General features: G+C 42.8%; 1 long non-coding RNA gene across 1 annotated transcript in view; it reads left to right on the plus strand.

The window, feature by feature from the left end:
* Window positions 1-20,600, plus strand: part of LOC122677873 — a 274,066-nt gene that overhangs the window by 68,822 nt on the left and 184,644 nt on the right. Inside the window, exons 3-5 of the long non-coding RNA XR_006335944.1 lie at window positions 2,224-2,381; window positions 3,013-3,121; window positions 15,224-15,305. This is a non-coding gene — a long non-coding RNA (uncharacterized LOC122677873). The remainder of the gene's footprint in view (window positions 1-2,223; window positions 2,382-3,012; window positions 3,122-15,223; window positions 15,306-20,600) is intronic.

Here is a 20,600-nt window from a genome sequence, read left to right on the forward strand (position 1 = left end):
CGATACCATGATCTTAGTTTTCTGAATGTTGAGTTTTAAGCCAACTTTTTCACTCTCCTCTTGCACTTTCATCAAAATGTTCTTTAGTTCCTCTTCACTTTCTGCCATAAGGGTGGTATCATCTGCATATCTGAGGTTATTGATATTTCTCCCAGCAATCGATTCCAGGTTGTGCTTCATCCAGACCAGCATTTCACATGATGTACTCTGTGTATAAGTTAAATAAGCTGGGTGATGATATACAACCTTGACATATTCCTTTCCAATTTGGAACCAGTCTGTGGTTCCATGTCCAATTCTAACTTGTTTCTTGACCTGCATATAGATTTCTCAGGAGGCAGGGAAGGTTGTCTGGTATTCCCATGTCTTTAAGAATTTTCCACAGTTTGTTGTGATCCACACAGTCAAAGGCTTTGGCATAGTCAATAAAGCAGCAGTAGATGTTTTTCTGGAACTCGCTCACTTTTTTGATAATCCAACGGATGTTGGCAATTTGATCTCTGGTTCCTCTGTCTTTTCTAAATCCAGCTTGAACATCTGGAAGTTCATGGTTCATGTATTGTTGAAGTCTGTCTTGGAGAATTTTGAGCATTACTTTGCTAGTGTGTGAGATGAGTGCAATTGTGCGGTAGTTCGAGCATTCTTTGGCATTGCCTTTCTTTGGGATTGGAATGAAAACTGACCTTTTCCAGTCCTGTGGCCACTGCTGAGTTTTCCAAATTTGCTGACATATTGAGTGCAGCACTTTCACAGCATCATCTTTTAGGATTTGAAATAGCTCAACTGGAATTCCATCACCTCCACTAGCTTTATTCATAGTGATGCTTCCTAAGACCCACTTGACTTTGCATTCTAGGATGTCTGGCTCTAGGTGAGTGATCACACCATCATGTGTGTGATCTTCATAGAACTGTTTGGCTTCAGCTTCTTCAGCATTACTGGTCAGAGCATAGACTTGGATTACTGTGACACTAAATGATTTGCCTTGGAAACAAACAGAGATCATTCTGTCATTTTTGAGATTGCATCCAAGTACTGCATTTCAGACTCTTTTGTTGACTATGATGGCTACTACACTTCTTCTAAGGGATTCTTGCTCACAGTAGTAGATATAATGGTCACCTGAGTTAAATTCACCCATTTCAGTCCATTTTAGTTTGGTGATTCCTAAAATGTCGATTGAGAGTCCCTTGGACTGCAAGGAGATCCAACCAGTCCATCCTAAAGGAGATCAGTCCTGGGTGTTCATTGGAAGGACTGATTTTGAAGCTGAAACTCCAATACTTTGGCCACCTGATGCGAAGAGCTGACTCATTGGAAAAGATCCTGATGCTGGGAAAGATTGAGGTCAGGAGGAGAAGGGGATGGCAGAGGATGAGATGGTTGGATGGCAGCATCGACTCGATGGACATGGGTTTGGATGGACTCCGGGAGTTGGTGATGGACAGGGAGGCCTGGCGTGCTGCAGTTCATGGGGTTGCAGAGTCGGACACGACTGAGCGACTGAACTGAACTGAAAATGTCGATGTTCACTCTTGACATCTCCTATTTGACCACTTCCAATATGTCTTGATTCATGGACCTAACATTTCAGATTCCTATGCCTTATTTCTCTTTACAGCATCGGACCATACTTCCATCACCAGTCACATCCGCAACTGGGTGTTGTTTTTGCTTTGGCTCCGTCTCTTCATTTTTTCTGGAGTTATTTCTCTGCTGATCTCTAGTAGCATATTGGGCACCTACCAACCTGAGGAGTTCATCTTTCAGTGTCCTATCTTTTTGCCTTTTCATAGTGTTCATGGGGTTCTCAAGGCAAGAATACCGAAGTGGTTTGCCATTCCCTTCTCCAGTGGACCACATTTAGTCAGAACTCTCCACCATGACCCATCCATCTTTGGTGGCCCCACACGGCATGGCTCCTAGTTTCTTTGAGTTAAACAAGGCTGTGGTCCATGTGATCAGATTGGTTAGTTTTCTGTGATTGTGGTTTTTATTCTGTCTACCTTCTGATGAAGGATAAGAGACTTATGGAAGCTTCTTGATGGGAGAAACTAACTGAGGGGGAAACTGGGTCTTGTTCTGATAGGTGGGGCCATGCTCAGTAAAACTTTGATCTAGTTTTCTCTTGATGGGGGGCGGGGCTGTGTTCCCTCCCTGTTATTTGACCTGAGGCCAAACTATGGTGGAGGTAATGAAGATATTGGTGACCTCCTTCAACAGGTCCCATGCACGCACTGCTGCACTCAGTGCCCCCAACCCTGCAGCCGGCCACCACCAGCCTATGCCTCTGCTAGAGACTCCTGGACACTCACAGGCAAGCCTGAGTCAGTCTCTTGTGGGAACACTGCTCCTTTCTCCCGGGTCCTGGTGCATACAAGGTGATGTTTGTGCCCCCCAAGAGTCTGTTTCCCCAGTCCTGTGTAAGTTCTGGTGGCTCTGTGGTGGGGTTAATGACGACCTCCACCAAGACGGCTTATGCCATACCCAGGTCTGCTGCACCCAGAGCCCCTTCCCCTGCAGTAGTCCACTTCTGACCCGTACCTCCACTGGAGACATTCAAGGACAGTTCAGTCTCAGTCTCTGTGGGGTCTCTGGGTTCTGGTGTGCACAGGTTTGTTTGAGCCCTCTGAGCGTCTCTGGCGGGTATGGGTTTTGATTCTAAACATGATTTTCCCCTCCTAACATTTTTCTGGGGCTTCTCCTTTGCCCTTGGACGTGGGGTATCCCCTCAAAGTCACTCTAGCATTTACTGTCCTAGCCATATTGAATTACCTGTAAGTCCCTGCAGAAAATGGACTAATTCAGGCTTCTGGATCTTGGTTGCTGCTTACTCTTCCTTGATATTTCTTTCTTTTAAAAATTTTTGGCATCTACTTGGCTAAATTCTACCTTCCCTTCACCAAAAAGCTCTACTTTATTATGTGGAAGAGAAATATTAATTCTTTTCTATTAGACAATAAATCCTTTGAAGGGGAAATCTTTGTCTTCTCCTTTTTGTGCCCCCTTCAGTGCCCAGCACTTGACCTGTAATAGAGCACAATCACTGTTCTGGTTGGAGGAAATGAAGGAAGAAGCAAGGGAGTGAACAGGGTGTGGATCCGACACCAACGAGAGACAGGTAAGGAAACACACAGTTCCAATGCAAAGTGCCAGGTACTTTCACAGCTAAATTCTAAACACACTTAGAGGGAGGAACACCTCCAGTTTGCCTAGGGAAAATAGAGACAAGACAGGGATGATGTCCTGGGGAAGAGGACACTGAAGCTAAGTCTTTTTTGTTTGTTTGTTTTAATTGAAGGCAAATTACTTTACAATATTGTGGTGGTTTTTGCCATACCCTGACATGAATCAGCCATGGGTGTACATGTGTCCCACCATCCTGAACACCCCTCCCACCTCCCTCCCCACCCCATCCCTCTGGGTTGTCCCAGAGCACCAGCTCTGATTGCCCTGCATTGAACGTGCCCTGGTCATCTATTTTACATATGGTAATATACATGCTTCAATGCTATTCTCTCATATTGTCCCACTCTCACCTTCTCCCACATAGTCCAGAAGTCTGTCCTTTACATCTGTGTCTGTTTTGCTGTCTGGCACAGAGGGTCATCATTACTGTCTTTCTAAGTTCCATATAGAAGCTGAGTCTTAAAGGAAGATCATGTCTTCATTGTGCACTTTGGCAGGAAGGCGTTGCTCGCTGAGGTATGGGGTATGCTCACCTGTACCAAGACACAACAGAGCTCACGCCCCAGGGAAAGACGTGTCGTGCAGCACAGGGGATCCCAGCAGGTGATGAGCCCACACAGATCACAGGCTCCTGCCTGGAGTTCTGTCCTCAGGAGGAGAGGGCCTCCAGCCCTGAACACTGAACACGAAGTTCCTTAAGAAGATAAAAGAGAATGAGAATGGACCAGGCTTGCTCTCACGGCCACCACTGATGGCTCCAGGATCCTCAACATCTTTTTCAGGATTTACAACTTCCTCTTATATTTTTAACAAATTTGAAAGACCATTTCATTACAGTTACCTGCTTCCCCCCTTAGGATGAAAAATAGCACATACTGATTTTTAATAAAGAAAATACCTTAAAAAATAAGAAAATCTTGTATCACCACATATAAACATAACCATGGTTTGCCTATTGGCAGATTTTATCTTATTTTTCTAAGCACGATATGAAAAAAATATAATTTTGTGTTTCATATTTGTGTCTAATAATATAGCCTGGAGAAGTTTGAATGTTATTTGTTTTGGAAGGACACAATTATGAACCCTTCCTTTCAAGAGAGACTCAGGATACAAAGGCAGATGGAGAGCAAAGCTACTGAAGCCTTATTACCCAGAGACTGGGGCTTCAGCTGCACAGCCAAGTGCTGCCATGAGGCTGCCCTCTGAGTAAGACTGACCCACACAGCAACAGGTACTGATGGGCCGGCCCAGCCGCAGAGACCTGCTAATCCTTACCATACACTTTTGCAGAGAATCTGGGAAAAGGATGGTAGGGGTAACAGGGGACAGACTGTTTCCTAAATAGAGGGGGCCCAGAAAGGCTGAGCTGGGCATGCTCCATGACTGTTCCCAACTTGACAAGAAGGAGAGAAGCTCAAATTCTTCCTTGTATACCTTTGCCTCCTCTCACCGACCCCCTTCTTTTCCTGTGCTGTGCTAAGTCACTTAGGTCATGTCTGACTCTTTGCGACGCTAAGGACTGTAGCCTGCCAGGCTCCTCTGTCCATGGGATTCTCTGGGCAAGAATACTGGAGTGGGTTTGCCATGCCCTTCTCCAGGGGATCTTCCTGACCCAGGGATTGAACTCACATCTCTAACGTCTCCTGTATTGGCAGGCGGATTCTTTACCACTAGTGCCACCTGGCCTTACACATATAAAGCCAGAATAGTAGGTTAGATAGAGCACCTCTTAGATAGGATATCTGCCATTGGAAGTCTTCTCTGATAGGCCCTCATTCGGCTCCTGGGTTACCTGTCCCTGCCATGTGCCTGCAAAGCATCCTAAACTTCCCTGCATCCCTGGTACTGGTCCTCCAGAATTGACCTGTTTATCTATCCTGTGATAAACCATAATGGAAAAGAATATAAAAAAGATGTATACATGTGTAACCAAGTCTCTTTCCTTTATAGCAGAAATTAACACAACATTGTAAATCAAATTTAAAAAAGAAATGACCTGTTGTCTCCTTTCCCTTCCATACTGCAGTGAGTTCCCTGAGGGCAGAGACTCATGGTTTTGCTCACTTTTGGACTCCCAGACTTTCAGGGAAAGCCTGGTACAGTTCCTGAATTGCTGCTTTGAGGCATGCATGAAGGAACACACCCAACCTCTGTTTTATAAAACCGGGTCTCTGAAAGTTCTTGTTTCTTGCTCAGTCTGTCCCTTGGTGTCACCTGTCTGGTGAGGTCACACACTCAGGACAAGTAAGTCCAGTCACTGCAAAGGGGTAGGAGCCTGGATGACCGGGTCAAACCAAATGGTGGAGCACCCCCCTCCCCGCCCCGACCCCAGAAGGTGTGTGATGGGGGGACGGCGCTGGAATGCACGTGATGTAACCACATTGCTAGGCCTGGTATTAGACCCCTCTAATTTGGTTTTGAAAACATGTGGTTTTGTCCTTGTTCAAATATTGATTTTAAGTAACTTGAGCCTGGCAGAACAGGCCTTTGCCAAAGCCAATGGGGCTGTTTGTTGCCTTAATGACATTTCTGTGTGTTTGCATAACATGGGCCGGCAGTTGAGTTGTCGCTCCCCAGGAAGATTTACGGGACTTTACACTTTGGAAGATATTGAGGCAAACTGTTGATGAAGGCCCAGGGCATAAATCAGACCCACTCGGGCCAACAAAGGACACTTTGGAAACTTGGCCAACCACCCCTCTGGTGTGAGTGAGGGGTTTGGATTAGGTCAGCTGGTTCCAGAGTGTGCTGCCCACAGCCCTTGGATTTCAAGGAACAGTTGGAGGGAGGCAGAGAAGAGGAGCACTTTTGGGTGTGATGAGGAGCAGGCAGGGTTCCATGACCTTCCAGAATTTTGTCAGTTTTGTAATTATGGTTCTTACTAGAGCTCTGCAAGTAACAATAAAAAAAAATTGAAAACCATGGAAGTAGTAGACTCTCAACATGCCTTCCAGACCCTAAACTCTCATACTAAATTGCCCTGGGTCCTAACAGGAAACAGATGGCTGATTTGAATGGAATGATTGAGGACAGTTTAATGAAGGGACTACTAACAAAGGTATGAATGGAATTAAGGGAAACAAACAAGAGTAACCAGGCCTTTAGAGAGAGCAGGAGCTATGCGGTGGCTCCAGCAGAGAGCCACCTAATGGGAAGTGAGGACTTCGGTAAAGGGGCACAACCACTGCCTACCTGTGGTCTCGGAGGAGGGAGCATGGAATACTCTGCTCTCAAATCTCCTGAGGTTGCCTCCCATTGGTTGAACCCAATGGAAACTAGAGGGTTGATGGGGTCCATGGAGGCCATGCTTCTGGGGCCCAGAGAAACTGAAGTGGAAGGGGGATTTGCAAGGGTGAATGGAAACCACCCAGTTTATATCAGGAGTTTTGCAGGCCAGTGCAAGACGGCAGGAGGTAGAGGGCCCTGCGTCTCCTCCACCCTCTGTCCATGGCCAGCCTTCAGCCAGGCATCTCACATCTTCAGCTACCTTGTTTCTGGTTTTGATCAAATAGAGTTTGGTGATTTCTCCACATCTTTTCCTGTGAAACATCATATCTACCTGAACAGGGAAATGCTGGTTAGCAGAGTTTAAAGAGAAAGAGTGAAGGCTATTGACTAAGATCCTGGACCATAAGGTCATAGACAACTAGGTTTCAACATTGGCTCCTGTCTCTTAATAGCTGGGTGACTTTGGGTAAGTTATAGCGTGTCTTAGAGCTTCAGCTTCTCCCCTGTGAAATGGAGACAATTATATTACCTTACAGCTTTGGAGCAGTGACAAAATGAGTTTAAACATGTAATGAGTGTGCTTAGAGTTAAGCACCTGGTTAGGAATCAACTGGCAGCAGTTATTCGAGAGTTCACACACATGTATAACAGTATTAACATTCTCATTTCCTATTAATCTTTGCCTTCTTCTTGCTCTCTGTCTTCATCTTTTTGGATCAAGAATCCAGCAGTTTGGAGGGAGTTCTCTTGGGTTAGCACCAAATGACATTTAATGAGACAGCCTGTAACCCTTGAGCTGAGCAAGTTAACTCTTCAAATTCTGCCCTTGGGGAGGAACATCCTCTCACCTGTCGGAGACTAAGGTTCTTCAGCTCTGCCATTCTTGTCACGACAACAAACTGGCATCTTCAGGGCACACCAGAGTGTCCTGGAGTCCTCACTGAGCATGATAGTTTCCTGCTTTCTCTCTCTTTAGGTGTGAGAGGTTCAGCCAGGGCAGGTTGGCCCCCCTGCACCTCTTGGCACATAAAATCCTAGCTCCTATCAAAGCCAAATGGACAGAACCATGGGCACTGGTGACCTAAGGCTTCCTCCTCCTCGTTCTAACAAATGCCACTCCCCTGGGGCCTGCAGAGACAAATAAGCAATTCACATCTCAGCAGCTGGCCCTGGCTGTAAGTCTGCACGATTTACCTTGGCTCTCACTGGCATTGTGAATGAGGTCATAGAGGGAGGGGACAATGGAGAAGACCTCTAGGAGGGCAGCAGTAAAACACGCCATCGGGAGGCGGGAGAGGACACTTAAGTCATGGGGTCCTTGGCAGCTGTCTTTGAGAGGTAAATAATTTCAAAAAGTCCTTGACTGGAAGATAAAATGTGTGCTTTTATGCTTACTAAAGGCCATCTCTAGACTCTTCTCTCATTTATTTTTACGAAATCAATTTCCTTAAGGCCCAGGAATATGGTTTGGTAAAACGAACAAGACCTGGGGTAGTGAGAGGAGAGAGAGATTTCCAGCACCATACAGGGGTCTGTGGTGGGCTAGGAAATCTAATCCATGCTTACCTCTCTGGGACTCTCCTCCTCACTCCCCATGTGCCAATTGTACTGGAATATTTCCATCAGTTTTCCTGAGATTTGTACCCTCTGAGTCCTGGAAATCTCTTCTCATCACTCTTCCTTCCATATATTCTTCAAATTTTTATATATCTATGTCATTCTTCAGGGTCCTTCCCTATTTCACTTCTTTTTTTTTTTCTTTTATCCTTTCTGATATCTGAAATGCAGTTGCGATTACTGAGATTTGAGAAGCCATTTTGGACCATGAGGTAAAAGTTAAAGCTGTACATAGCAGAACTGCAAGATAGAAAGAGGGTGAATCCCTGAAGTTGTCATAAAGATGAATACCAATTTTAAATTTCCACCTCTGGATTTATTTTTTCCTAATTGAGGTAAAATTTATGTAACATAATTGGCCATTAACCATTTTAAAGTGTACAATTCAGTGGCATTTAGTATATTTACTAGGTTATGAAATAATCATATCTGTTTAGTTCCAAGATCTATTAATCACCCCCAGAAAGAAACATCATACCCATTATGCAGTCACTGTCCATTCCATCGTTTCCTCAGTTATTAGAAACCATGAGTCTACTTTCAGTCTCTATGGATTTGCCTATTACGGACATCTCATATACATGAAATCATAGTATCTGTGACCATTTGTGTCTGGTTTCTTTCATTTAGCATAATGTTTTTGAGATTCATGCACATCAGATGGATTATGTATCAGTACTCTGTTCCTTTCTATGCATGAATAATAGTTCCTTATGTGTTTATACCACATTTTGTTTCTCTCTTCATCTGTTGATGGACATTTGGGTTATTTCCACTTTTTGACTATAGTGCATAGTGTTCTATGAATGTTTGTGTACAAGCATCTCTAGATTTCTTTTACACAAGATAGGAGTATGGTTCTGCCTATCTAACCCATTTTTGTTTGAGGTTTTGTCATTCTCAACTGGTCATACTTTTAGCTTTTATAATGTGTAATGTGTTCAACTGCTCAGTCATATCTGACTTTTTGTGACCTGCTGGGCTCCTCTGTCCATGGAATTTTCCAGGCAACAATACTGGTGTGGGTTGCCACTTCCTTCTCCAAGGGATCTTTCCAGCCCAGGGATCGAACCCACGTCTCTTACATCTCCTGTATTGGCAGACAAGATCTTTACCATTACACCACCCGGAAAGCTTATATATGGAATCTAGCAATTACAATTTTTAAAAATCTTATTTATTCCTTATTTATCCTGTCTAGAAGTACAGAATATTAAGAAGCAGAAAGATCTGTGTTATCATTTTCTCTCCACCAACATTTCCTGTGTTTCTTTGGACCTCAGCAACTTTATCTATAAAATGGGGATAAACAGGCCCTTGAAAGCAGAGGTCTAAGCCAGATAATCTCTCCCGGTCTCTTGTGTTTAATTCTTCAAAGTGTGTTTTGAAAGGGCTAGAGGTTACAGGAAACTGCATGAAACCCATTAAAATGTCATGTCGTTTTCTTTGGAACACTTTCCCAATTTCATCCCCTTCTATTGTCCTTGAGCTGGATTTTTTGCTTTCATCTCCCTGCCCTGTCACACTTCTAAAGCTGCATTTTTCACAGTCTACCTTAAATTTGTTGTATACATATCTGTTTTCTTTGTAGAACCTATAGTCCTTGAAAAATAAGTCATTTAAATGGAGTCTGCTCTTCCAAACAGAGGAACACGTAAAACCTAAGCACAGAAACAACATATATTCTGGGTGTTTCCCAACTCCTTGTCATTCCCGTGGCCTTCTGATCTCTTGGGCCTTGGTATCTATATTCTGGTATCTCTTCCAGTACTCCTTGATAAAGACATTGTTCTTTCGATGCCAGTCTTGTCCCTCCTCAATTCCATCTGATCATTTGAGCCACAGATACGGCTTAGAGTCATGCCCTACTCTAGGCTGTTGCCTTGGACTGTGAAACTCTCAGTGGCTGAAAGAAAGACCTCAGTTGATCAAAGTTTTTGTTTTGTTTTTGTTTGTTTGTTACCAAGGAACAAAACCTAGAGGCAAAGGGCAATTCTGGTCCTTGTGGTAATCTAGGTTGAAGATGGTGAATAAAACTATTAGGCAGAATTCTTTAGTATAAGTCTAAAGATATGCTTCTAGTTCCTGTTTCTCTCTAAACTGCCTCCCTCTCCCTTCCGCCCCCGAAACAAGTCAATTCTTGGCATACACCAAGGGCATGTTAAATGAATTAAACTTGGAAACTTTAAAAAGTTAATAATAGCTAATATGTATATCATACAAGTACTTATCACATGCTAGGCATAATGAAAATTCCTTTATATGGACCCTCTCAGTTATTACCTGCAAAACTCTATGTGGCAGATACTTTAATTATTTTTATTTTATATCTGAAAACATGGAAGGTTTTTTGACAAGCTAAGTAACTTGCCCCAAATCTTATAGCTAATAAGTAAGGGGACCTTGTTTTCACTCAGGTCATCTGATGTTAGTCTGCACACATAACTACTCTTCTATGCCCAAATGAAATTCGGATTTATACAAGTATTTCCATGCATCCCTTTTTCCATTCATTAAGCTTATACTGAGTGTCTCTGCCTAACTACTTGCTTAGGATAAAGAGGTAGCTAAGCGGGACATCTATGCAAAACATAGAAATATGAAGACATTCAACATTATTTCTGGTATACTCAGTCCCTAATCCTCAGCTTCAGTCACAAGGTATTTTTAATTTTGAAATCCTTCTGAAGCCCTCCATATCTCTATTTTTTAAAGGGTTTTAGTTCAGTTCAGTTCAGTCGCTCAGTCGTGTCCGACTCTTTGCGACCCCATGAATTGCAGCATACCAGGCCTCCCTGTCCATCACCAACTCCCGGAGGTTACTAAAATAACGTTTATTTCTTAAAAGTTAGCATGTGCATAGTATGAAACCAAAAATCATAAGCAAAAAACAAAGTCACCCATAATCACAAGCAGTTTACAATTTGATGTGTCCTTCTAGGTCTAATTTTTGTATTTAGACAACTATTCATCCATCTTTATGTAATTAAGTTAATAATAAAGTGGGATTCCCTGGTGGCTCAGCAGTAAAGAATCCACCTGCCAAGCAGGAGATGTGGGTTGGATCCTTGGGTCGGGAAGATCCCTGGAGAAGTAAATGGCAACCCACTCCAGTATTCTTGCCTGGGAAATCCCGTGGACAGAAAAACCTGGTGGGCTACAGTTCGTGAGGTTGCAAAGAGTGAGACATGACTTAGTGACTAAACAAGAACACAATAAGCATGGTAGGCAAACTACTACTTAAATATCTCTTAAGTATAGCTGAATAATAGAACTCTAAGATATCAGGTCCTAATCCCTAAGACCTATAAATGTTACTTTATGTAGCAAAGACATTGTAGATGTAATTAAATTAAAAATTTTGTGATGAGGATATTTTGGGTTATTCAGGTGGGCCCTAAATGCAATCACAAGTGTTCTTGTAAGAAGGAGGCAGAGGGGGATTTGACTACACACAAAAGTTGGTGTCATTTTTGTTCAGTCTCTACATCGTGTCTGACTCTTTGTGACCCCATGGACTACAGCACACTAGGCTCCTCTGTCTTCCACTCTATCATGGAGTTTGCTCAAATTCCTGTCCACTCAACTGGTGATGCTATCTAACCATCTCATCCTCTGCCACCCGCTTCTTTTGCCCTCAATCTTCCCAGCATCGGGAACTTTTCAAATGAATCAGCTCTTTGCATTAGGTGGCCAAAGTAGTGGAGCTTCAGCTTCAGCATCAGTCCTTCCAATAAAAATTCAGGGTGGATTTCCTTTAGGACTGACTGGACTGATCTTGCTGTCCAAGGAATCTCAAGCGTCTTCTCCAGCACCACAGTTCAAAAGCATCAATTCTTCTGTGCTCATCCTTCTTTATGGTCCAACTCTCACATCCATACATGACTACTGGAAAAACCATAGCTTTGACTATGTGCACCTTTGTCAGCAAAGTGATGTCACTGCTTTTTAAGGCAATGTAACCATAGAGGTTGAGACTAGGTTGATGCGGCCACAAGCCAAGGAAGCTAAAAGAGGTAGGAATAGATTTTCCTCTGGAATCCCCAGACAGACATCCCAATTTTGGATTAGTGAAACTGATTTCAGACCTCTGGCCTCCAGAACTATGAGAGAATAAAATTCTTTTGTTTTAAGCCACCCAATTGATGTTAATTTGTTACAAAAGCCACAAGAAACTAATAAGCCAACTTCGCGTACTTTGCTGCTTTGATGACCTCTGAGATCACTAGGCCAGGATGAATATGAAACATACAACATAGAAAATTGTTTCAAACAAGCAGATTAACTTGCCCAGGGTCACATGGCTAGCAGGCAATGGAGCTGGTATTAAAACCTACTACTGATTAACTTCTGAGTTTTGCAAACTACATTATAGTTTTTAACCACCTTTACTTAACTATTTTTTTTTCATTTTCTTTTTCTTTTTTTAATTTTCATGGACACCCAGAGCAGATTTTACTTCTTTTAAAATATTTATGTAGATAGGGAATTTGAGGTTCAGCAAGGTGAAGGGACAGACCTTACATCCCAATGGAGTAGCTGAGTTTGGATCCTGGTTGGGTCTTTGGGTTTCCCTCCCCTGAACCCACCTCCCTTGACTGAATTAGGGGTTCCTGCCATGAGCTTCCTGCAAGCCTGGTTGCAGGCACCCCCAGCTTATCAGTCTGACCTTTGGTTTTTCACAGCAAACCCCTATGTGGAGGAAACTGCCATTAGGCAGTCAAGTCTCTGCCTTGTCCTTATTTAGAATTGCTTTCACTTAAACTGGCTCTGCTCTTGCAAAACATGTTTATTCTGGTTTCCTCTCCCTCCTGGCTGCTTGACTGTTGTGAGCCCAGGGCACAGCAGCTCCAGCTATCAGACCTGGGCCAGGCCAGGCAGGGCCAGGAAGAAAACATGAGACTCCAAAGAGGGGGCACAGGAGGGCTCCATTTCCCTTCCCAAGTTGTGTGCCAGACAGGATAGACACCCTCTCTCTGTGGTGTTTCTGTAGGTCCTGGGGAGAATGGGCCGTTCCACACACACCCCTGCTGAGACTGACCTCAGAGAGTACCAAGAACTGAAGGAGAGACCTTTACTTTCTTGAACGCCTAACAGCTTTAGAGTCCCAATAACACTAACAATAATAAAGATAGTTTGGTACAGCTTTACTTTCTTGAACTCCTAACAGTTTTAGAGTAACAATAACACTAATAATAATAATAATAGTTCTAATAATATAGCAACTTCCTTTTCTTCAGTACTGACTGTCCACCAAGCAAGCTACTAAATATATTATGTAGTTTATTTTGTTTAATCCTCAGGATAACCATATTAGATAGATACTTTTAATAACTTTGTTTAGTAAACAAAGGAAACCTTCCTAGTAAACAAGGAAACTTTAGAGAGGTCAAGGTTATATGGCTAATAAGCCCGAGGAAGTGATTTGAAGCTAAGTACGTCTGTGTCTAGAGTGTGTTCTCTTATGCAACACTCCCCATTAGGGACCCCACTTTGTAGAAGAGGGAGGTTCACAGAGTGGCTTGCCTAAGGTCACACAGTGAGTGCCAGCAGAGCTCATTGTCCAGGATTCCAGAACAGTGTTCTTTCCAATAGGTTACCCCAATGTGAACTGTAATTTTAAAAAGTAGAAAAAGTAATTCAAGATTTCCCACTTGCCATCATTTGAAAGGCTTTTTCTCCCCTCTGTTTATCCCTTTTGAGTTCATTTTCAAGATGTTATTGTCTTTGGGTCAGTACATTTCTTCCATGGGCATATCTGGGTGTAATTTTGCAGCGAGAGGAGAAAGCAAGCTATGAAGTTAAAAAGGAGTGAACCTGCCAAGTTCACTGTGACAGCTTTACATGGAGAACATTTTATGAAGCATGTTTCCTGGCATCACAGAAGAGTCTTCCCATTTCTGGGGAGTGTCCTCATTTTACTGTTGAGTAAAGTGAAGTTCAGAGACAGTATGTCATGTATCCCCTGCAAATAGCCAGTAAAGGAGTAGAGCTGGTCCCCTGAGTCTTCTGCCTGCCTGGTGACAGGGAACAGAAACACTGCACACACGCTGGGTTTCTCCCAGGCCAGAGAGTCCCCTTCCCAGCCATCATTCCACTTTGTTATCTTTTGGAAATCAGAGTGTGTTGGCTATTTGGCTCTTGCTCTGGAGAGTGGAGAAGGAAACAGAGAAGGAAAGCTTCTCAAGTGAGTTTTCTTCATTGTAGGGGAGAAGATGACAATTTGAGAAGAAAGCAACCCAAAAAGCAATACAATAATTCTTTTACTCTCAAGTCACTCTCTCATGGGATCTAGAACACATATTTTCAAAGAACTTTTTAAAAACATGTGCCATGCACAAAAGGGTTTAGCTCTCTTCCAGGTGTCTGGCCCCTTGTTGAGTTCTGATGCAAATGTCAACATCTGCATGGAGAGTGTTGTCAACAATTAAAGGGGGTGGGTGAGTGGATGGGTCCGGGGTCCTACCCTGTCCAGCAGATTCGGAAGTGAAGATTCCTTTAGGGGTCAGCCATTCTGTCCTTTGGATATATCTGGTTTCCCTTCATTTGCCCCATGGTTTTTGTCTTACCCTTGTTCTGATTATCTTCTGTTTATGGTGCTCTTCCAGGAATCTCACAGTTTTCAATGAGGTTTGTGGTTGGCCTTTTAAAAGGTGACATGACACCAGTTTAATGAGGATGAAAGAGCCATACTCACAATCTTCTTATTCCCTCTAATTTTTCTGCCTCATAGCAAACAGTGTGATCAGCATACTCTCCCCAGAGTAGGAAGGGAAGCCATGGGCATTTTGCTAAAAGTAAGGTTTGATTTTCTCATCTATGTAATAGACGTGATAATCTTGGCCTTTCCTGTTTCATGTGGTATCAAAGATCAAAGAAACATGGAAACTTTAAAAATGCTAAAGTGCTAGAAAAGGTGATAAATTACTGAGCAGACTATGATTTGGAGAGTGGCCTCCCCTTAGTGGGAAAACAGTCCTAAGTAATCATTAATTTAGCAAATGTTGCTACCCAGAATCTTCTCTCTGCTTCTTAGAGTAGAATACCAAGGATGAATATGTGGGCAGTGAGGGTGGGAGTGATGAGTAGTAGGGTGCTTCCAAGGTTGAATCAAAGATGATTTTAAAGTCTCAGAGATGGCATTTGCTAGCTATTTGTGCTAAGCAAAGCACGTACTCTTTTCCAGGTCCAGTTTCCTGACCTGTAAAATGGGACTACAATGCCTACCTCCCAGAGTACCAACATGATTGCCAAATACTGAACACTTGGTTTGTATCAGCTATTTGATTAATGACTTCAGCACTCATAATGTCTTGGAAACCCATGCTTCATTAGACTGTTTTTAGAGTTAAGAGAATCTGAAGCTCAGAGGAGATCAGCAATTCACCTAGAATCATAAAGTGAGTAGAAGAGGTAGAATTCTAACACAGATCTAAATATTCCAAAATCTGGTAAATTCTCACTGCCTCACTTTGCTTTTGAGGGAATATGTGGCAATGCTTTAAAATCAGTCAAATGATGTGGAGAGCCACTTGCTTCATGAAGAAACACTTACTTAGGATCTGTTTTGTCAAGAACCTGGGATGCAGTCTAGGGACAGAAGCCATGGGTTTAGTATTTCCTTCCTTTGGGCATCATTTTTCCTGTAGGTCAAATTAAAGAGGAATCTCTTAGATCCTCTTTAAAGTGCCATTTTGCCTAGCTCTGACTTTGTAAAAGTATGTACCAAAAGGACTTTGGAAAAGTAATGAGACACAGTAAATATGGGGAGGAGAGAACAGATGTTCATCCAAGTCTGTGATATGCCATGTATGTATATGTCATATACTGTGTGTTTGTGAGTCTCCAAATGTGGCTGCCCCCAAAACTCCCCTCTCTGTACCTGCATTCTGCTCTTCACATGAAGAGCTGAATTCCAGTTTCATCTTCCCCTTGAAACTAGTCTGGCTTTAGTGACTTACTTGGCCAACAGAATCTGCAGAAATGATGATCTGGGACTGCCAGGACAAGGGCGCAAGAAGCTTTGTTAGTGCTGGTTCTGGGAATGCTCCTTCTTGGAACCCAGCCCTGTTGCTGTGCTATTGTTGTATGTTTCTGTTCCCTGCCACGTGGAAAGTCCGTCTTAGGTGTTTCAATCAACAGAAGCTTAGCTGAGCTCCCAGGTGACATCAACTGTCAGCCGTATGAGTGCCCCATCTTGGGTATCTAGTCCAGTTGAACCTTCAGATGACTTTGGCCCCAGCAAATATCTGAGTACAATTCATGAGAGGCAGTAAGCAAAAACTGCTTGGCCAAATCCAGGCAACTAAGAGAACTGTGAGAGACTGTTCTAAATTGTTGTTTGAAGCTACTAAATTTGGGGTGGTTTGACAGGCAGCAGTAGATAACTGAAACACATGATTTAATTGCCACAATAAGACTTGTGATTTTAGTCCTTTTTATAGGGAGGACATCTGAAGTTCAAAGAGATTAAATTAATTGTTTAAGGTCATCTGGAATGTGGCAAACCTTTGTTCAGAAAGGAAATCTATTTGATTTTAAATCCTGCATTTTAAACTTCATTATCAAAGGACTTTTTTTTTCCCTTTAGCCATTTATTTACAAAACCATTAAGTTGAAGTAAAAGCTGAACCTAGATACTGCTATATATATATAATAAGATTTGGGGGAAATTATAAAATAATAACTCTAATTTTCCTTTATTGGCTAATAATTATATTTTAATGACATGTGTTTATGGCTTATAAAACCAGGATTATTCTTCCCACACTTTCAGTGAAAGTTTGGCCAAATTTTTGGTCCAAATCTTTGTGAAATATCTACACATGAGTCAAAGTGTATGGGATCCCTTTGTCTCTCCCAAGTTTTCTCGGCCCTGTCTCCAACTGTGCAGATATGTCTGCCACCTACCACCTCTATTGCCTTGAGAACCTGGCCCTTTATTCAAAGCTCACTCAGAAGATGATAAGTGAATGTTGATTCTGGAAAGGCACCATGCTTGGTCCTGGGGACTTGGGATCTGGGATTGAGATTACAGACAGACAGACAGACAGACAAAGAATCACACATCCATAACCCAGAGTCAGAATGGGGTGGAGAGGCGCTTGAGAGGTTTGTGAGCCCTTCATTCCCCTCTGCTCACGTTCAGCATACACTGAGCTACTTTTAAGTCCCGAACGTGCTGTCCTATTTCTCAGCCCTGGCTTTATTCATGCTGTTTTTTCCTGCCCTTCTTCACCTCACAAGCCTCTATGAAGTTTTATTACCTCGACTGGCAAACTTAGCAAATGGCTATGCAATTGTCTGCTACTCTGTGTATCTCCCCTTTTAACTGCATTTCTTCAAAGCAGGGATTGTCTTTTTTTTTTCCATTTTGTTTTCCCTGCCTTTTAAAAAAGAGATCAAATTAATAACATCTAATGACCGCCACTAAAAGCAATAAAACTAGATTAATGAATACAGACACTTTTCAATCAGTGTCACCCATAACACTCTTCTGCACTTTGTTTTGGTTGTTTGGTTTGAAAGACCCAAATTGCTTTGGTGAGAAGTTTCCAATCCTGTATTTAAAGAGTGAGCTTTCTAATTTCAGGGGCATGGGGTTCATAGAGGGGACAGGCAAATTCTCATTCAAATGTCCACAAAGACAAATTAACTTGGCAGCATGTGACATCATTACTTAACAACAATGCAGTCAAAGAAATACACAAGGTAAGTATAGATTGTGTTCCAGATTAAAGAGGTTGAAAAGAGAGTGATGTTTCAGAGAGTAACTGGAACACAGAGAGGAAAGGGGGATTTGAGGTAGGAGCTGGGGAAAGCCCCTTTGGAAAATGGCAAGTTTGAGTAGATAACTAAGAGTGAGAATAATCCAGGTATGCAGACAGCAGAAGGAAGAACATTCTGAAGAGTACAAAGGCCCCTGAGCAGAAAGAAGCCTGGGAATGATCCTGAACATTCCTTTTAGGAAACCACACCAGGGCCTTCAGATAAACCTAGATATTCCCAGTGACCCCATGTAGATGCCTGACCTCTTTTCTCAAACACAGTGTCACTTGAGCAAACTTGGGACGCACTGGACCCATTTGATAGCTGAGGAGTAGGATGGAAATATGACAAGTGGTTACTGACAGGCCATAATGAGGTCCCAGCAACAGTCTGGCTTCAAGTCCAAGAGTCCTAACCAGAGCTTCACACCACTCTGCAGCAAGAAGGTAGAGTCGTTCCTAAAACCCAACCTTCTTCCACCAGAAACCGGGGACTTGGTGCCAGGGCAGAATTTATGACCTAGTAACTGAGGACAGAAATAATTGGTTGCATTAGTGCCTGGCAGTCCCAGACTGGGCTCCACTCCGGAGGGGCAGCATGGATTGAAATAGCTGAGGAAAGTTTACTTTTCTCAGCCCAGGTGCTCTACTGTGGCCAACGTAGCCCTAATGAGCTCTGCATATTCAGGACACAAATAATTGATGGTCCAATTTAAAGTGTGCAGAGGCCACATTTCTTTCCAGGCTCTGAAGGAAAAACACCAGCTGAGGAAGAATGAAGAACTGCCTGTTCTAAGTTATTTTCCTTCTGTGGTCATTCAATCCCCGCGAAGACTGTGCCTACCCAATCAAGGGCCTGGAGAAAGCAGGCAATTACCCAGAGAAGTCAAGCAAAAAGGAAAGGACAAAGGGAAATCATGCACTGGGGATGAGGGGCTGGGCGACATGCTAGAATGAGTACAGCCTTTAACATAGCCTGCTGTGCACCAAAGCTTGAGTTAAGGTCTTGGACTTTGGGGTCGGATAGGTCTAGATTTGAAAATGAATTCAACTACCTTTAAATGGGTGATCTAAGCAAGATTTAACTGCTTGGTGCCTTGGTTTACTCATTTGCTAAGTGGGGATGAACAGACTTTGGGGCAATCAGACTTGGATTTACATCCCATCTCTACCACTGACTATGTCATAAAGGGCCAGTTACTCAAACTCACATGTTAATTTCTTTATTTCTAAAGAGAAAGTGAGTAAGTAGTTAATTATGAGTTCTTCTGGGAGGACTTCTTGAGATGAGACATAAAATGAATGTTCACGGCCCTCAGCAGGATCATTGTGAATTTGTTACTTAATCTCTAGAACAGTGGTTCTGAAAGTGTGGTCCCTAGACCAGCAGCGTTAGCCTCACCTGGGGACTTATTAGAAATAATCCAGACCCAGTAAATCAGAAACTTTGGGGGTAGACCCAGCATGCTGTGATTTATCAAGTGTCACAGAAGATTCTGGTACATGCTCAAGTCTGAGAATCTCTTCTCTCCATGGTAATCCAGAACACACCTGAGACATGGCAGTTCTGCAGCTGTCTCATACTTTTAAGTGCTGTAATCTTTCCAAATGAGCTCTTTGTTCATTCCTTTCTGCCCTCAAAATAGGGAAGAAATACTTTATCACCCAGGATAAAGTACTCATCTCATATGAGGTAACATATGCTATAAGCATACTAGATTCCAGGGATGCTGATAACAGCATCACATGGATTTCACGTGGATTTGTTTCACATGGATTGTTGCAGTTTGTCTCTTTAATCACCCTCTGTGGTAGCTGTTTTGGGTTTCCCCAGTGGCTGAGCAGTAACAGATCCACCTGCAATGTAGGAGATGCAGGTTCAATCCCTGGGTCAGAAAGATCCCTGGAGAAGAAAATGGCAACCCACTCCAGTGTTCTTCCATTGGGAAATCCCATGGACAGAGGAGCCTGGTGGGCTACAGTCCATGGGGTCCCAGAAGAGTAGGGCATGACGTGGTAAATATTATCTTTGTTTTATAGACAAAGAACTGAAGTTCTGTGAGGTGGAGAAAATTGCCCAAAGATTTACAGTTAGGAAGTAGTGAAGTCAGGAGTCAAACCTCAATACTCTATGTCTAGAGCCATCATACTGCCCTTTTATACCAATATGAGGAGCCTGGGTACATGGAGGCTGGTAGTCCTGTGGGATCAATCTTAACCCCTCTGGGCCTCCATTTTTTCATCATGTAGAGGGGTCAATAGGGGATCCCTTACTGAGGCTTGAAGGATTCGAGGAGCTTGAAATATGGTTCATCATACCCCATGCTTCTCTCTAGTCCCCGCTGCAACTTATAAAATGTCTTTGGGGAGAAGATATTATTTTTCTTTTCCTTTTTTTCTTAAAGTATAATTGCTTTGGAATGCTGTGTTAGTTCCTGGTATACAGCAAAGAGATACATATATGTTCTTTTTCATACTGTTTTCCATAATGGTTTAGTACAAGATATTGAATATAGTTCCCTGTGCTATACAGTAGGACCTTGTTGTTTGTTCTATATATGAGTGTAATATATAAGTGCAAGTCCCAAACTCCCAATCCAGCCCTCCCCCACCCCCACCCCCTTATCAACCAAAAGCTTGTTCTCTGTCTGTGAGTTAGTTACTGTTTCGTAGGTAAGTTCATTTGTGTCATATTTGAGATTCCATATATAAGTGATATCATATGGCATTCGAATTTCTCTATCTGACTTACTTTGTTTAGTATGATAATCTCTAGGTCCATCCATGTTGCTACAA

Source organism: Cervus elaphus, chromosome 20, assembly GCF_910594005.1.
Source record: "Cervus elaphus chromosome 20, mCerEla1.1, whole genome shotgun sequence".
Taxonomy (NCBI): Eukaryota; Metazoa; Chordata; class Mammalia; order Artiodactyla; family Cervidae; genus Cervus; species Cervus elaphus.